Consider the following 15,949-nt stretch of genomic DNA (forward strand, 5'->3'; position numbering starts at 1 on the left):
TAATTAAATTTGGGCTTTCTCTGTTTCACAAACGTGAAGTACGATTTGGTGAGTTATTCTAGGTTTGAATCATCTCGGATAACTGCACTCACCCACTCTGCTATGAAGGAGAGAGGATTCACTCACCAAAACAGGATCATGCTCCTTATGTAGACACAAAGGGAGGTGGTGTTGCCCTTTGTGGGATCACATAAAAATGGTGCAATATTTCTCATAAGGTAACCTATGTTGTTTTTTTTATTTTGTTTTGGGGTTGTAGATGTCGAAATCATGGATTGAGGGGGCATATTTTTTCTGCTCTAAAGATTCATCAAGAGAAAACAATCCTAACTAGCAAATCAAACATAGCCAGAGCGGCCAAAACCAGAGAGGAAGACTGGCAGATAATTGCAGATACATTAAATAGGCCTACAGTTGAGGCCAAACTTTACATACAACTAGGCTAACGATATTCGAGCTCAGTTTTTCACAACTCCGCACATTTCATGTTATCATACATTTCTTTTGGTAAGTCAATTAGAGCATCTACTTTGTTCACAGCAGTGGTCATTTCAAAACAATCGATTAGAGACAGATTTATTTCAGCTTTAATTCACTCAAAATGTCAACATTTTAAATACACCAAGTTGACTGTCTCTTTAAACAATGACTTTTTAGAAGCTTCTGATTGACCAATTGTCATAATTAGGAGTTAATTGGGAGTTAATTGGCACATGTGGCTGTATTTAAGAGCCCACCTTTAGAGCCACTGCCTTTTTGCCTTGATACCATGGGAAAATCCAAGCAACTGGCCAAGACCTCAGAAAAATAATTGTGGACCTCCACAAGTCCGGTTCTTTCTCAGGAGCAATTTCCAAACAACTGAAGGTACCATGAGCATCTGTACAAACAATAGCATGCAAATATAAAAATCTTGGGAACACACACTGCATCGTTTAGGAAGGAGGCTCAAATTACCTCCCAGGGCTGAACAAACTTTGGTCTGAAAGGTTCAACTGAACCCCAAGACAACAACAAAGGAACTGATGAAGGAGTTGGAGGCATCAGGAACCAAAGTATCTACATCCATCATTAAGAGAATCCTACATCTCCATCGCCTGAAGGCTGTCGCGCAAGGAAGAAGCCCTACTCCAAGCCAAAATGAAGTTTGCAGGTGAACACCAGGACCTAGCATTCTGGAGGACTGTTCTCTGGTCATGATCAGCTCTATATATGGAAGAAAAAAGGGTGAGGCTTTTAATCCGAAGTACACCGTTCCAACTGTGAAGCATGGGGGTGGCAGCATCATGTTGTGGGGGTGTTTAGCTGGAAAAGGGAACGGTGCACTTCTGAAAATAGATGGCATCATCTGAAAGGAGGATTATCTACAAATACTGAAGCAACACTCAAGACATCAGCTAGAAAGTTAATACTTGGTCGCAACTGGGTCTTCCAGCAGGACAATGAACCTAAGCATACCTACAAAGTTGTAACAAAATGGCTTAAAGACAACAAAGTGAAAGGATTGGAGTGGCCATCACGAAGCCTTGATCTGAATCCTATAGAATATTTGTGGACTGAACTGAAAAAGCATGTCCGAGCAAGGAGGCCCACAAACCTGACTGAGTTACACCAGTTCTGTCAGGAGGAATGGGCAAAAATTCCAGCGAAGTGTTGTGAGAAGCTTGTGGAAGGCTACCTCAAGCGTTTGATTCATGTTAAGCAATTAGAAGGCAATGCCATCAAGTACGAACAAAGTGTGTCAAATTTTGACCCACTGAAAATCTGCAATAGTACATAAAAGCTGATATAAATCTGTCTCTTAGCTATTATTTTGAAAGAAATAGAAATAATGTAGATACCCTAATTGACTTAACACTGGAAATGTATGGTAACATGTAATGTGTGGAGTTGAGAAACATTGAGTTTGAATGTCTTTAGCTTAGGCGTATGTGAACTTATAACCTCAACTGTGTCTACTTAAGAAGACTGTCATTCACTGGCTTTTTGCAATGTCACCACACTGAAACATTAAATTATATTATTTTTCAGTGCATGTGACAGCGACTACAAAAGGAGCTGACTGCACTTTAATGTTAAATACAAAAATATATTGTCAACATAACTCTTTATTGAAATTGTAGTATGTTTTCAACTAGGTATATGCAAGTTAGTGTTTAACGTCACAGGACATTTGTAAATGCTATTTGTTATTTTGTATTTGTTAGTGATTATGTAAATATTGCCATTGTGAAACCCTCTTGCAAATGATCTGTACCTGCATAGAAACCTTGCTTAATAGTGTTCACACTTGCATGGCCAGGAAATCGGATGAATGCACTGATATACATTTTGAATGCAAGGTACACTTTCTTGATTGGTCAGTATAACTACTGAGGCTTCACTTTATTCATTATTTGGCTTTAATGATAGCCTATTTCTCATTTCATTTCTAAAATTTTATCCCTGATTTTTTTTAATTTCCTCATTTTATTCCGCGTTTATTGTGTAGTCTTCTATCCCCGTTATTAGGGGTCCAAGCAGCGAAGCTGGTGGAACCCTATTGTGTCTGTTAGGATTATTAGGGGTCCAAGCAGCAAAGCTGGTGGAACCCTATTGTATCTGTTAGGATTATTATTATTATTAGGGGTCCAAGCAGCGAAGCTGGTGGAACCCTAATGTTTTTGTTAGGATTATTATTAGGGGTCCAAGCAGCGAAGCTGGTGGAACCCTATTGTATCTGTTAGGATTATTATTAGGGGTCCAAGCAGCGAAGCTGGTGGAACCCTATTGTTTTTGTTAGGATTATTCTTATTATTTTTCTCCGCTAAAAGTGTCTGAGGCTCAGCAACCATAAGTCGTAGAGCAACCAAATTTGGCAGGTGGGTTCCTATGGCCCACCACTCCTCAGGCACTAAAAATCACCTATGTCGGCCAGATGGTGGCGCTATAACAAAGGGTCATGCGTAAAAGGCCATAACTCCCACACCATACGTTAGATCAACACAAAACCTCATTGACCTATGCATCTGAACGTGCTCTACAACTTTGCCATTGGCACCACCTATGTCCGCCATATTGTTTGCCCGCCATTTAGACTTTTCAGTTGGGGTGTGGCAGCTTTCTCCGCTAAAACGTCTGAGGCTCAGCAACCATAAGTTGTACACCAACCAAATTTGGTGGGTCGGTTCCTATGGGCCCCCACTACTCAGGCACTAAAAATCACCTATGTCGGCCAGATGGTGGCGCTAAACAAAAGGGTCATGTTCAAAAGGTCATAACTCCCACACCGTAAGTCAGATCAACACAAAACTTCATCGACCGATGCATCTGAATGTGCTCTACAACTTTGCTTTTGGGACCACCTATGTCCGCCATATGGTTTGCCCGCCATTTGGACCTCTTTGTTAGTTGGGGTGCGGAAAAGCTGGAGCTCCAAATCTAAGCGTTACGACATCTAGTAAACTTCTTTACGGCAAGCGACATCCATGGCGACGCAAGTAATCCGACACCGTAGGGTCTAGTTTTCATCAGTGAGGGGAGGGTCTGAGCGTCGCTGGAAGACAGTGCCAGCCAGAGTGCATGCTAGGCTACCAAGAGTGTGTTAGTAAAAGCTTTTTGAGAGGATGAATAATTACTTTTCTTGAGCCTGCATCCATTGAAGACAGTATCGGGTGAGTTTGTTTAGTCTTTGAATCTGTCATTATGCTGAGAAATAGCTAAACCATTTTATTGATAGGTTCTGAGTTTCTGTGCAAACGCGCGAAAACTCGCTGGTATAATGAAACAATGACGGTAGCCTAATACTTATATAGTCCGCTTCGTTCCGTTGCTACCATAACATAACGACCTACAGCTGCAGTTTCTCGCTGCAATTACTAATATTGAATATAAACAAAAGACGCAATTTATGCTGTAAATCGTATTCTCAATTTAATCTCTACATTGACTGTAAGCTTAGGGTTGTAACTAGGTAGTTGTTTCGTAGGTGACTTAACTCATCTTAACTATTGCCGTAGGGTCTAGTTTTTATCAGTGAGGGGACGGTCTGACCGTCGGGAAGCATTGGAAGACAGTGTCGGGTGAGTTCGTTCAATTTTGAAATCTGTCATTATGCTGAGAAATAGCTAAACCATTTCATTGATAGGTTCTGAGTTTCTGTGCAAACGCGCGAAAACACGCTGGTCTAATGAAACAATGACGGTAGCCTAATACATATATTGTCCGCTTCGTTCCGTTGCTACCATAACATAACGACCCACAGCTGCAGTTTCTCGCTGCAATTACTAATATTGAATATAAACAAAAGACGCAATTTATGCTGTAGTCTGCCAATGTCTAAATAAATAATACGGTCCATTTGAAGACAATATCGGGTGAGTTCGTTTAGTCTTTAAATCCGTCATTATGCTGAGAGAAATCGTAATCTCATTTTAATCTCTAAATTGACTATAAGCTTAGGGTTGTAACTAGGTTGTTGTTTCGTAGGTGACTTAGTCTTAACTCGTCTTAACTATTGCTTGAATTTTTTCATAGACTGCGTTGTTGCTGTTCTTGTTTGTGTTAGTGTTAATCAGTTTAACCTACAGGGTCCAAGTTGAACCATACGGGTGTTCCCTGCACTTGGAGCGGTATTTCTCTCTAGGTTTTCGGCACACTTATTCCTGGTTATGGTTATACACTTTGTTGTACGTCGCTCTGGATAAGAGCGTCTGCCAAATGCCTGTAATGTAGGCTAATGTAATATTCCGTAGCAACAAGATAAACCCGGCGTTAGCCCTGAAATATGCCAATACAGCAGTGAAAACGCTGCTCACTGAATAACGACATAAACGAGACAAAGTTTTTTTAAATTATGCCATGTCATTCTGCATTCAATATCTGGGACTAACCATTGAATACATATACAATCTTACCATTGGTTTTACGCGTAGAGATGTCCCTTTTGCGAATGAGTGGTCATATATTGTCTTGGACAATCCGTTATATGCGCATCTGTGACGCCTGGGTCGGCTATCTTCAATAATAGCTGTGCGTAATACCACACCTGTTACTTACGGCGTTGTCGCCCTTTTTAGTGCACTTTGGCTTGACTGACAGTTACTTCATTCCGTAGGTGAGAGTATAAGCTTTCTAACGATGTATAACATGTCTGATTTTGCTTTTGGAATAGCGTTTTATAGGTCAGCGTAACCGAAAATTTTGCCAATGTCTAAATAAATAAAACGGTAGGCTACTCTGCTCGTAGTCGCGACTTGATATCTCGTCCATTCTCTGCTAAACTGAGCAATGGATTGGAATATGTGTCTGACGTAGTGTTGCACGGTATACCAAAACTTCAGCACTTTCTCGGCACTTAAAAAAAAAAAAAAAAAAAAAAGAGACGGTTCGGTATTAGAATATTCCGACGTTCGGTAGTTTTGAGTCAAATGTAAAAGCCAGGGAAAATTGTCTCCCGCATTACTGATTGAGAGGATGAAAAGTGTAATTTGTCAGAATCTTCGCTAGAAGGCAGTAGCAGCTAAGGTTGCCAAGTGAGGTGACTTGCGCTTGTGCACTCAGCTCCTTGATACAGCGCAAGTTTGACTCAGTTCACTTCAGTAGCAATAGGTGTTCCAATTTGGAAATATTTTATTATAGATAGATGTTGTATTGTTATTAAAATCAATTTAAAGGTGAAAGACCTGTTTTAAAGATATTTTAGCTTACAACTGTTTAATTTGGGAAATATATTTAACATCTTTTTCTATTGTTCAGTGTTGTAACACTATAGGCCTTTGCATATTAATATGTTGAAGAGGCTTCAACTTAAAGGTTGTTAATGAACCAGGTTGTTAATAAACCATGAATTCGAAAATGAGGTCAACCCTTGTGGACATTTCGTTTCTCATCTATTAACCTCTTAGCGCACAACCCTAGTGGTGGGCACGCCCGCGTGCCTAAATTACTAAACTCAAACATTCGGTGCTACTGCAACCAAAGTGTGAGATGAAAACAGAAACGCGTTGTTTCAGTTTCATTAGTAGACGATACATGACAACTATGCCGAAAACGGAGTTTTGCAGCCCACCATTGTCGCTCCGGTCGTTCATTTAACACACACCCCCTCCCTGCAGTCTCATCTAAAAAACACCCCCCACCCTTGACATAATGGTCAATATTGTCTATCTTGGCATTCATAAAAATATTATTTCACCTCTAAAAAATCGTATTCCGTCATAGCAACAAGATAAACCCGACAATAGCCCTAAGATATGCCTATACAGCAGTGAAAACGCTGCTCACTGAATAACGAAATAAACGAGAAAAAGTTTTTAAAATGATACTATGTCATTCTACAGTCAATATCTGGGACTTAATATTGAATAAATATAAAACCTTACTGTTGGTTTTACGTGTAGAGATGTCCCTTTTGAGACTGCGTGGTCATATATTGTCTTGGACAATCTGTTTGGGAAATATAGGCGCATCTGTGACGCCTGGGTATCTTCCAAAATAGCTGTGCGTAACACCACACCTGTTGTTTACGGCGTCGTCGCCCTTTTTAGTACAGTCTGACTTGATTTACAATTCATTTATTCGGTAGGCGAGAGTATAAGCTTTCTAACGATGTATAACATGTCTAATTCTGCTTCTGGAATAGCGTTTTATAGGTCAGCGTAACAGAAAATATTCTTAGCATAGCATTCACTTACGCAATCACACTCTGTTAGCAGACAAATACGATGCACCTAACGAAACGTGTTCAAGGATATTTCTCTCTAGGGTTTTCGGCACACTTATTCCTGGTTATGGTTATATACTTTGTTGTACGTCGCTCTGGATAAGAGCGTCTGCCAGTGTCTGGATGGGAGCAGGGCTTATGATATTATATACTTAGATTTCCAAAAAGCACTTGATAAGGTACCATATGACAAACTCATTATCAAAATGAGGACAGTAGGAATTACAGGAGGCATTTCAGAGTGGGTTCGGAACTGGTTATGGGATAGAACACAAAGAGTAGTAGTAGGAGGGATCTTATCTGAGCAGGGTATTGTGGGAAGTGGAGTTCCACAGGGATTGGTGCTGGGTCCACTGCTCTTCCTCATTTACATAAATGACCTTGACACGGACATTGAAAGTACACTAGTTAAATTTGCAGATGATACAAAACTGGGAGGTTTAGCCAACAGTTTGGAATCTACTAAAGTAATCCAAGAAGATTTAAACAGAATCCAGAAGTTGGCGCAGAAACCTGGCAAATGCAATTCAATATTAAAGCCGCAAGTGGCGTTGGGAGGGGTCCAAGCATTGGCACCATCGCGCCCCCTATGGAGCAATTTTAAAATGGCTTTGTCCTCATGATCATATGCCTTCACCCAACATATCTACTGAATATCATGATGATCGTATAAAATATTGATGACTTATGGCCAATTTTGTGCTAAGAGACGCTGTCGGATGACTTGGTTGCGTCGCCATAGATGTGTCCTGGCCGCTTCCCGTAAAGGCCTTTACTATGTCATAACACTTAGATGGCATGTCGTAACACTTAGATGGCCCGGCGTGTATGCACAGCTGCAGAGTTTCTGCGCCACAACTAAAAAAGGCGTCACACTAGTGTTGTCACGATACCAAAATTTTGACTTTGATAGTGATACCAGGTTTAGTACTACGATACTCAATACTGAAATGATACTTGAAACTTAAACGATGCTAATTCGATACTCGGTACCTAACGATACTGAAATTACCTTAATAGATTAGAAATGTAATGTCCACAAGGGTTGACCTCATTTTCGAATTCATGGTTTATTAACAACCTGGTTCATTAACAACCTTTAAGTTGAAGCCTCTTCAACATATGAATATGCATAGGCCTATAGTGTTACAACACTGAACAATAGAAAAATATGTTAAATATATTTCAAAAATTAAACAGTTGTAAAGTAAATAATCTTTAAAACAGGTCTTTCACCTTTAAATAGATTTAAAAACAGCATATTTTAATAACAATACAGCATCTATCTATAATAAAATATTTCCAAATTCGAACACCTATTGCTACTGAAGTGAACTGAGTCAAAGCTTGCGCTGTATCAAGGAGCTGAGTGCACAAGCGCAAGTCACCTCACTTGGCAACCTTAGTTGCTACTACCATCTAGCGAAGATTCTGACAAATTACACTTTTCATCCTCTCAATCAGTAATGTGGGAGACAGTTCCCTGGCGTTTACATTTGACACAAAACTACCGAACGTCGGAAAATTCTAATAGCGAACCGTTTCTTTTTATTTAATTTAAGTACCGAAAAAGTGCTGAAGTTTGGGTATACCGTGCAACAGTACGTCAGGCACATATTCCAATCCATTGCTCAGCTTAGCAGAGAATGCACATTTCAGAGCGCCTCAGAGACAGATAGAATAATAACACATAAATACACATTTCAAATAATAAATACGACATTGAGAAAAAACAAAACAAAAGACGAAATATTAACTTGCGACCTGCGTGCTGCGCGCACAGCAGCCTACCGTTTTACTTATTTAGACATTGGTAGATGAGAAAATTTTCGGTTATGCTGACCTATAAAACGCTATTCCAAAAGCAAAATAAGACATGTAATACATCGTTAGAAAGCTTATACTCTCACCTACGGAATAAATGAGTTGTTAGTCAAGCCAAATTGCACTAAAAAGGGCGACAACGCCGTAAGCAACAAGTGTGGTATTACGCACAGCTATTTTTGAAGGTAGCCGACGCAGGCGTCATATATGCGCCTATATTTCACAAACGGATTGTCCAAGACAATATATGACCACTCATTCGCAAAAGCGACATCTCTACGCGTAAAACCAATGGTAAGATTGTATTATATTTATTAATTAGTCCCAGATATTGACTGTATAATGACATGGTATAATTAAAAAAAAACGTTGTCTCGTTTATTTCGTTATTCAGTGAGCAGCGTTTTCACTGCTGTATTGGCATATTTTAGGGCTAATGTCTGGTTTATCTTGTTGCTACGGAATATCACATTACATTACAGGCATTTGGCAGACGCTCTTATCCAGAGCGACATACAACAAAGTGTATAACCATAACCAGGAACAAGTGTGTCGAAAACCCTAGAGGGCAGTAGCCTACCGTTTCAAGTGCAGGGAACAACCGCATAGTTCAACTTGGACCCTGTAGGTTAAACTGATTAACACTAACAAACAAGAACAGTAACAATGCAGTCTATGCAAAAATACAAGCAATAGTTAAGACTAGTTAAGTCACCTACGAAACAACTACCTAGTTACAACCCTAACCTTACAGTCAATGTAGAGATTAAATTGAGAATACGATTTCTCTCAGCATAATGACGGATTCAAAGACTGAACGAACTCACCCGATACTGTCTTCAAATGGATCCATGCCAAAGAAAAGTAATTATTCATCCTCTCAAAAAGCTGGTACTAACAAACCTTTAATAGCCTAGCATGCACTCTGGCTGGCACTGTCTTCCATTGCTTCCCCGACATTCAGACCCTCGCCTCACTGATAAAAACTAGACCCTACGGTGTCGGATTACTTGTGTCGCCATGGATGTCGCTTGCCGTAAAGAAGTTTACTAGATGTCGTAACACCTAGATTTGGAGCTCCAGCTCTTCCGCACCCTAACTAATAAAAAATCCAAATGGCGGACAAACAATATGGCGGACATAGGTGCATCGGTCGATGAAGTTTTGTGTTGCTCTGACTTACGGTGTGGGAGTTATGACCTTTTAAAGTATGACCCTTTGTTATAGCGCCACCATCTGGCCGACATAGGTGATTTTTAGTGCCTGAGTAGTGGGGGGCCATAGAAGCCCACCTACCAAATTTGGTTGGTCTACAACTTATGGTTGCTGAGCCTCAGACATTTTAGTGGAGAAAGCTTCCACGCCCCAATGAAAATTTCAAAATGGCGGGTAAACAATATGGGTAAACAATATGGCGGACATAGGTGGTGCCAATGGCGAAGTTGTAGAGCACGTTCAGATGCATAGGTCCATGAAGTTTTGGGTTGATCTATCCTATGGTGTGGGAGTTATGGCCTTGTACGCATGACCCTTTGTTATAGCGCCACCATCTGGCCGACATAGGCGATTTTAGTGCCTGAGTAGTGGGGGGCCATAGGAACCCACCTGCCACATTTGGTTGCTCTAGGACTTATGGTTGCTGAGCCTCAGACACTTTTAGCAGAGAAAAATAATAAGAATAACAATAATAATCCTAACAAATACAATAGGGTTCCACCAGCTTCGCTGCTTGGACCCCTAATAATAATAATAATAATCCTAACAGATACAATAGGGTTCCACCAGCTTCGCTGCTTGGACCCCTAATAATCCTAACAGATACAATAGGGTTCCACCAGCTTCGCTGCTTGGACCCCTAATAATAATAATAATAATCCTAACAGATGCAATAGGGTTCCACCAGCTTCGCTGCTTGGACCCCTAATAATAATAATAATCCTAACAGATACAATAGGGTTCCACCAGCTTCGCTGCTTGGACCCCTAATAATCCTAACAGATACAATAGGGTTCCACCAGCTTCGCTGCTTGGACCCCTAATAATCCTAACAAATACAATAGGGTTCCACCAGCTTCGCTGTTTGGACCCCTAATAATCCTAACAAATACAATGGGGTTCCACCAGCTTCGCTGCTTGGACCCCTAATAATAATAATAATCCTAACAGATACAATAGGGTTCCACCAGCTTCGCTGCTTGGACCCCTAATAATAATCCTAACAAATACAATAGGGTTCCACCAGCTTCGCTGCTTGGACCCCTAATAATAATAATAATAATCCTAACAGATACAATAGGGTTCCACCAGCTTCGCTGCTTGGACCCCTAATAATCCTAACAGATACAATAGGGTTCCACCAGCTTCGCTGCTTGGACCCCTAATAATAATAATAATAATCCTAACAGATTCAATAGGGTTCCACCAGCTTCGCTGCTTGGACCCCTAATAATAATAATAATAATCCTAACAGATACAATAGGGTTCCACCAGCTTCGCTGCTTGGACCCCTAATAATCCTAACAGATACAATAGGGTTCCACCAGCTTCGCTGCTGGACCCCTAATAATCCTAACAAATACAATGGGGTTCCACCAGCTTCGCTGCTTGGACCCCTAATAATAATAATAATCCTAACAGATACAATAGGGTTCCACCAGCTTCGCTGCTTGGACCCCTAATAATAATCCTAACAAATACAATAGGGTTCCACCAGCTTCGCTGCTTGGACCCCTAATAACTAAATGTAAAGTGGGGAATAAAAACATAGAGCAGGATTACTTTATGGGTGGTACAAAATTAGATTGTGCACATGTAGGAAAAGACTTGGGAGTAATAGTTGATCAAAGCCTATCAGGGTCTGGTCAATGTGCTTTAGCAGTAAAAAAAAAAAAAAAAGCCAACAGGATGCTGGGATACATAGCCAGAAGTATTGAGTATAAATCTAAGGAGATCATACTCACCCTATACAATACCCTTGTCAGACCACACTTAGAGTACTGCGTGCAGGCGCTGGAACAGGTCCAAAGCTGGACAACCAGATTGATTCTGGGTATAAAAGATAAGTGTTATGAGGAAAAGCTTTGGATGCTTGGACTTTTCAAGCTTAGTAAAAGGAGACTTAGGGGAGATTTGATTGAGGCTTTTAAATTTATTAAAGGGATTGATAGGAACTACAGGAAATTATTCAAGTTGAGTTCGGTTAGCAGAACGAGGGGGCATAAATGGAAACTGGCGAAGGGTAAATTTCACACAGACATTAGGAAATATTTTTTCATACAGAGAGTGGTTATTGTGTGGAATAGCTTGTCTGGACATATAGTGGAGGCAGAAACACTGCGGGTATTCAATTCCCGGCTTCATACAGTGTTAGATACTATCTAGCTTTAAGGTAAACTAAGCATTAAGTACAGTTTAGCGGTAGGAATAGACAAGCAGTGTTGGGCTGAATGGCCTGTTCTCGTCTTACGTTATGTTATGTTATGTTATGTTATGTTAAATCAACTCTTACAGAGTACGTATGGTCCCACTCTGGTACAGACTGGGCCTATATGCACTCTGTTAGAAATGAATTGACAGTAGACATTTTGCTGTGTGGAGCCAAGTCCCAGCAAATCCTTGAGGAGAAACTGTTTCAATCTGAAAGAGATCTGCATTTAGGGCAAAGATTAATTCATGTTCCACATTACAATGAACTAAAGCACATAGCAAAAACTTTAGGTTACTATCGTAACCCCGGTTCTCTGAAACATTGAGTGGAGAGATCCACCTATGGGAATGACATCCGGTCATGACTCCTCAGAAGCATCCAATTGCACCAAGTCTGGCTCTGACAGACAATAGCGCATCCAATGCTACAGGAGGCACCGCCCTATGCTCACAGCTGAGAAACTGTCAGGCCAGCAAGGGCAGCCTCCCCCCTTGAGGGGAGGGTGTGTCTGGCACATCCCATGTAAGGAAGTACTAAACACAAAGCAGGTGAGGGGAGATGCGTGAGCTTCACACAGAGCTCACCCCCAGAACTGCGTGGGCTACCGGATTCCTGGTGACGTCCAGGCGGTAGAAGCGTCCAGGTATGTGGAGAAGCTCAGCCTGCAGCTGAACAAATCTCCTGCAAGGAGACCCCACGGAATTGGGCCCGCGTAGAATGCCCCTCGTAGAATGAGCCCTCAGGCCCGAGGGGGGTGTTATCCCCTTTGAGTCATATGCCATAGCAATAGCTTCCACAAGCCAATGAGACAGCCGTTGCTTAGAAATGGCTCTCCCTTTGCAGGGCGGGCCCCTGGCTGGTCGCTCTTTCTGAAAGCCTTTCTGAAAGTTGCTTGTGTCTACAATTTATTACAAAAATCTGGATACAGCATTTATGCACCTCTTCTCTAATCCCATACACTCACTCACATAGACTATATAGGGCCCAGGGTCTTACCTGAAATTATAGGAGCTAACCGGAAAATGTCAGAGTTCATTCGCTCATAGGGAGAATCCTCCAGTACGCCATTTCCTGAAAATGGCATTAAAATCTGTAAAAAAAACTAACAGATACTTGTATAACAATACACTACATGAATACGGCCAATTTCTATAATGAATAAGTCTAACTTGTGATGAAAAAATGACTTGAAAAATATGTATTGAATTAAATATTGATATTTAAGTTTTATTTCATATTTTCATTTATAGGTCAAAATCTTGATACACACTGTGAATTGATTAGTTATTGATATGTAAAAAATGTATTTGCTAATCCATAACCCTTAATTTTTTGTGTCATTTGTAGTCAATTCCACTGTTCCACAGGTGTACCTCTCTGTCAGCTTTCCTTGGTGGTGGGAAATTTTTTTTAACATTTTCCTCAACAAATTTCAGGTTTTCTTTTTTTAATCCTAATAATAACAGTAATACGTACTTACCTACTACTATTACTACAAATAATAATAATAATAATAATAGTTTTCGGAACCACTGGAAAACACCAAGGATTGACCTAGACATTCCTTCCAATTGAAAAATTATGTCAAAGGAATACATTTTCATAAATCTAAAACGTTTGCGTGGCTGTGTTCTCCGTTTTGAAAGAATGTGGCGCGCTCGAGCATTTTAGAATTATTCTGTGTATGCAGCTGTAATTGCATCAGACAGTTGGGCCGTCAGTAGGCTATAGCTAATTAGGCATATTGTTTAACAACATGGACTGTGCGCGACGCCGATGGCGTTTGTTTGCCGAGGTCTGCTTACTGCCGTGATAGCTAGTGAGTGCCCAAATTGGTACACGTCTTAATTTAAATGTAGGCTATCGGCTTTATCCTTGGTCCGACCCCCCCCCCCCCCCCCGCATTCAATCATGAATTCTAATCCAATTGCCAAAGCAGCCTCCCAGCTGTAAGTAAAGAAATCCGGTCTGAACGACTTATAACAGTAGCCGGACAAAGCAGATTGATGATGACAAACTGCACTTTACGCACAGACGTGGACGTCTTTTGTTGCTGAAATGTACATGACTGCTGTTAAAGTGATTCTTGAGAGGCATAGGCTATGCTATGTTAGGGAAATAGTAGCGGCGTGAAAAAACTTAAGCCAGCATTTACTCTGGATGTGTTGAGTTCGCGTAGGCCTACCTAGTAACGTCTGGTATATACTCCAGTAAATGCGCAAGCAGTTCTTTTCTTTCTTCATGCCCCGTTTATATCTGCAGTTATAGAGCGGACTCTGCTTGATAGCTTCCATCGCGCTTCTGCACTTGTCCTCCGCTTCGGGTCCCACCAACATGGTGAAATTGCTCTCTTTCCCTAAAGAGGACAGCCCGTCTCCTTCAGACACTGTTCGCTCGCTTTCACGCAGTCCAGTCACCCATGCACCCTGTTTTCCCCACAGTCTTCGCTTTAGCTAGCAATAGGTTATAGCCAGTGACCGCAGTCTACTTTCATGCAGAGGATTCTACTTTCAGATAATTCTTCATTTAAAGATCGTGTGTTGAGCGGCTGTGGAAGTTTTTGCATGTTCTCGTAGCCAACAACGAAACGCAGAACCGCATTTAATGCGCTGCAAAACGTAATACTTCATTAATATTCATTATGGTCATTGGACTGACGTAATGTTTACACCGATTATAGGAACTGTAGGCTACTATAGGGGGTGATCGCCTATTTTGGAGTGAATTATAGGCTAGTTATTTTATTTAAGTTTGCGCCACGACATCACCTATAGGCTACAGGCTGGATTTCTGATGCAGGTAATATGTGATTTAACCTAGATGAATGTGTAAATTCAATGAACGAAGAATGCGTACACACTCATATTAGCCTCGATATTAGTCTCGTAACTTGAATCTCATGAAAAACACGTTCTCAACGTACAAAAATGCCAAGTTACTCACACATACAAGACATGCACCGTCTATAACTCATTCATTCAGACTGCCAAAATCCAGGCCTGCCATTAAAACTATTGAGTAAAGAAAAGCAACTCTACCCAATATTTTCTCATTGTCCGATACTTTGTGCTACAGCCCGTCTCCTTCAGACACTGTTCGCTCGCTTTCACGCAGTCCAGTCACCCATGCAAGCCAGCACACCCTCCTCGGCAGACAGTAGCACATCTGTGTGGGAATAATAATAGGCTACTAATAATGATACTACACAGTAGAATGTCCAGTGTTAATAATCAGAGCACATATGAGTGTAATAGGGACTATATGCACTCTGTAAGAGTTTATTAAACCCTGAACATTTTACTGTGTACTACTACCACTACTACTAATGACAAGAACAATAATAATCACCACCATCATCGTTATCATCATCACCATCATCATCATACACATTACAAATGAGAAAAAATATATTATAGTGACTCCTCAATGACAGATGGACACTTTTTTAGAGTGCCTCTTTAAACTTGCGAGTGTCCAGAAACTGTTTCCACCTGTTTATGTCAAAAAATTGTGCATAAATAGTTGAACATTATATATTGTCATTCACAGTGTATGACCGCTATATCCGGAACTATGCTATACTACAATGTTAAGTAAGACATTCTGAGTTCAAAAAGGGCTGAAATTATGTTATTACATTACATTACATTACATTACAGGCATTTGGCAGACGCTCTTATCCAGAGCGACGTGTTATCAGCAACTTACCCAACACGGGCAACATGACGTATAAAGCTGTGATAATCATTGCGTTTTCTGCCCGTGGGAATTGAAAGTGTTGTACAGCGGTTTATTTGAAGACAGGAAGGGATTAGAATTTCAGTTCCACAGATAGATCCACTTTGTCCCACTTCAGATCCATTGAGACTCCGTTTAAAAGCAGGGTGCCCCACATGCATTCAGGAGATTTCAAACAATTAACTGGTTCTTAGATCACCTCGACCAGCCCTGAGCAACTGAGACACCCGAGATCCCGTACAGATCGTAAACGAGCT

General features: G+C 40.8%; 1 pseudogene; it reads right to left on the bottom strand.

The window, feature by feature from the left end:
* Positions 1 to 12,555: 12,555 nt before the first annotated feature.
* LOC118217345 lies at positions 12,556 to 15,702 on the bottom strand (annotated as a pseudogene).
* Between the last annotated feature and the right edge of the window lie 247 nt (positions 15,703 to 15,949).

The sequence above is a fragment of the Anguilla anguilla genome, chromosome 2 (assembly GCF_013347855.1).
Source record: "Anguilla anguilla isolate fAngAng1 chromosome 2, fAngAng1.pri, whole genome shotgun sequence".
Taxonomy (NCBI): Eukaryota; Metazoa; Chordata; class Actinopteri; order Anguilliformes; family Anguillidae; genus Anguilla; species Anguilla anguilla.